This window comes from Schistocerca gregaria, chromosome 1, assembly GCF_023897955.1.
Source record: "Schistocerca gregaria isolate iqSchGreg1 chromosome 1, iqSchGreg1.2, whole genome shotgun sequence".
NCBI classification, from domain to species: domain Eukaryota; kingdom Metazoa; phylum Arthropoda; class Insecta; order Orthoptera; family Acrididae; genus Schistocerca; species Schistocerca gregaria.
The window spans coordinates 154,324,641-154,327,605 of record NC_064920.1 but is presented as its reverse complement, the minus strand read 5'-3'; the positions used below and the strand labels follow the sequence as shown (position 1 = coordinate 154,327,605).

At 45.7% G+C, this 2,965-nt stretch overlaps 4 non-coding genes across 4 annotated transcripts; all 4 read left to right on the top strand.

The window, feature by feature from the left end:
• Positions 1–1,514: 1,514 nt before the first annotated feature.
• Positions 1,515–1,589, top strand: Trnal-caa (transfer RNA leucine (anticodon CAA)). Its single transcript has one exon. It is a non-coding gene; the product is annotated as a tRNA-Leu (tRNA).
• A 226-nt stretch (positions 1,590–1,815) lies between these two features.
• Positions 1,816–1,890, top strand: Trnal-caa (transfer RNA leucine (anticodon CAA)). The gene has a single exon. It is a non-coding gene; the product is annotated as a tRNA-Leu (tRNA).
• A 226-nt stretch (positions 1,891–2,116) lies between these two features.
• Trnal-caa (transfer RNA leucine (anticodon CAA)) lies at positions 2,117–2,191 on the top strand. The gene has a single exon. It is a non-coding gene; the product is annotated as a tRNA-Leu (tRNA).
• Positions 2,192–2,417: 226 nt separating this feature from the next.
• Positions 2,418–2,492, top strand: Trnal-caa (transfer RNA leucine (anticodon CAA)). Its single transcript has one exon. It is a non-coding gene; the product is annotated as a tRNA-Leu (tRNA).
• The last annotated feature ends 473 nt before the right edge of the window (positions 2,493–2,965 follow it).

Sequence of the window (2,965 nt, the reverse complement as noted above, 5' to 3'; positions counted from 1 at the left end):
ATTCGTCTGTCATTGCTGAAATGACTCTAACATTTTATTTCAGATGTTTGTGAGTATTGTGAAGTTCAGTCAATGTCTTTTCTATTCATTTTAGATAATTTTTTTGGCTCTTTGTCTACATTCCTGGGGTATGGGAGCTCTACATAGAGAACAAGATTCTTCGCGAAATGGACATGACCATGGACCAAATACGAATACATGTCTCTCATATTTTTCAAACATTAAATTTGTTGAGTTGAAAAATGGAAAACGTCACTTTTCAATAATAACGGTACAAGGCAAATTGTTTTATTGTCCATTTAGCACGTAACACACTTCGTTAACAATGTCTCAGTTGACCCAGTCTCGTATTAACAGTTATGCTTGTCGCACATTCATAGTGAAGTGGACACTGCTACGATGCGTTTTCACATTAATTAAACAGGTAAAGACTGATCACGGAAGCATTTTCATTTACGTTCTATCAAGATGCTCCTCCACAAGATTAATGCTTTACAAACACGACCATGTTTCAACCATAAGTTTCATATTTAATCCCGTGCCTTTTCGCGAAATAACTGAATGATTCAAATACTTTTCGCCTACGAACCGACGTAACACTTCAACTATTAATCACACTTTCTAGCTATTACTTCCTACTGAGACTACCCTGCCCAGACATCAACATGGCGCCTAACCATTACTACTGGAACATTGTAATCATTATACAGCACGACAACGCTTCCTCCATAGAAAAGGAGCATTCAGCTAAGTCATAACATCAAACATAGCGGTGTTCCTTACAGTATTGCTTCCCTTTTCATGTTCATCAGAAAATCCTGTAACGCTACTGTTTTGTATAGTCTTGTAATTGCACTCGAAATTCGGTTTTTAAGATGAGTAATGACAGTAACATTTTTTCGTTCAATGTTCTCATTTTTAGAGCTTTGAAGAATCAGTGGTGGGAAAAACCATTTAAATGAAACTTCCTGGCAGATTAAAACTGTGTGCCCGACCGAGACTCGAACTAGGGACCTTTGCCTTTCGCGGGCAAGTGCTCTACCAACTGAGCTACCGAAGCACGACTCACGCCCGGTACTCACAGCTTTACTTCTGCCAGTACCTCGTCTCCTACCTTCCAAACTTTACAGAAGCTCTCCTGCGAAACTTGCAGAACTAGCACTCCTGAAAGAAAGGATATTGCGGAGACATGGCTTAGCCACAGCCTTGGGGATGTTTCCAGAATGAGATTTTCACTCTGCAGCGGAGTGTGCGCTGATATGAAACTTCCTGGCAGATTAAAACTGTGTGCCCGACCGAGACTCGAACTCGGGACCTTTGCCTTTCGCGGGCAAGTGCTCTACCAACTGAGCTACCGAAGCACGACTCACGCCCGGTACTCACAGCTTTACTTCTGCCAGTACCTCGTCTCCTACCTTCCAAACTTTACAGAAGCTCTCCTGCTTCTGTAAAGTTTGGAAGGTAGGAGACGAGGTACTGGCAGAAGTAAAGCTGTGAGTACCGGGCGTGAGTCGTGCTTCGGTAGCTCAGTTGGTAGAGCACTTGCCCGCAAAAGGCAAAGGTCCCGAGTTCGAGTCTCGGTCGGGCACACAGTTTTAATCTGCCAGGAAGTTTCATATCAGCGCACACTCCGCTGCAGAGTGAAAATCTCATTCTGGAAACATCCCCAAGGCTGTGGCGAAGCCATGTCTCTGCAATATCCTTTCTTTCAGGAGTGCTAGTTCTGCAAGTTTCGCAGGAGAGCTTCTGTAAAGTTTGGAAGGTAGGAGACGAGGTACTGGCAGAAGTAAAGCTGTGAGTACCGGGCGTGAGTCGTGCTTCGGTAGCTCAGTTGGTAGAGCACTTGCCCGCAAAAGGCAAAGGTCCCGAGTTCGAGTCTCGGTCGGGCACACAGTTTTAATCTGCCAGGAAGTTTCATATCAGCGCACACTCCGCTGCAGAGTGAAAATCTCATTCTGGAAACATCCCCAAGGTTGTGGCGAAGCCATGTCTCCGCAATATCCTTTCTTTCAGAAGTGCTAGTTCTGCAAGTTTCGCAGGAGAGCTTCTGTAAAGTTTGGAAGGTAGGAGACGAGGTACTGGCAGAAGTAAAGCTGTGAGTACCGGGCGTGAGTCGTGCTTCGGTAGCTCAGTTGGTAGAGCACTTGCCCGCAAAAGGCAAAGGTCCCGAGTTCGAGTCTCGGTCGGGCACACAGTTTTAATCTGCCAGGAAGTTTCATATCAGCGCACACTCCGCTGCAGAGTGAAAATCTCATTCTGGAAACATCCCCAAGGCTGTGGCGAAGCCATGTCTCCGCAATATCCTTTCTTTCAGGAGTGCTAGTTCTGCAAGTTTCGCAGGAGAGCTTCTGTAAAGTTTGGAAGGTAGGAGACGAGGTACTGGCAGAAGTAAAGCTGTGAGTACCGGGCGTGAGTCGTGCTTCGGTAGCTCAGTTGGTAGAGCACTTGCCCGCAAAAGGCAAAGGTCCCGAGTTCGAGTCTCGGTCGGGCACACAGTTTTAATCTGCCAGGAAGTTTCATATCAGCGCACACTCCGCTGCAGAGTGAAAATCTCATTCTGGAAACATCCCCAAGGCTGTGGCTAAGCCATGTCTCCGCAATATCCTTTCTTTCAGGAGTGCTAGTTCTGCAAGTTTCGCAGGAGAGCTTCTGTAAAGTTTGGAAGGTAGGAGACGAGGTACTGGCAGAAGTAAAGCTGTGAGTACCGGGCGTGAGTCGTGCTTCGGTAGCTCAGTTGGTAGAGCACTTGCCCGCGAAAGGCAAAGGTCCCGAATTCGAGTCTCGGTCGGGCACACAGTTTTAATCTGCCAGGAAGTTTCATATCAGCGCACACTCCGCTGCAGAGTGAAAATCTCATTCTGGAACTATTTAAATATTTACGTTTTGTAAAAACAGTTATCTAAAGTAATGTATGCCCTAAATTCAACAGTTCCATATAAATGATACGCGATAAATTCTTCCTCCA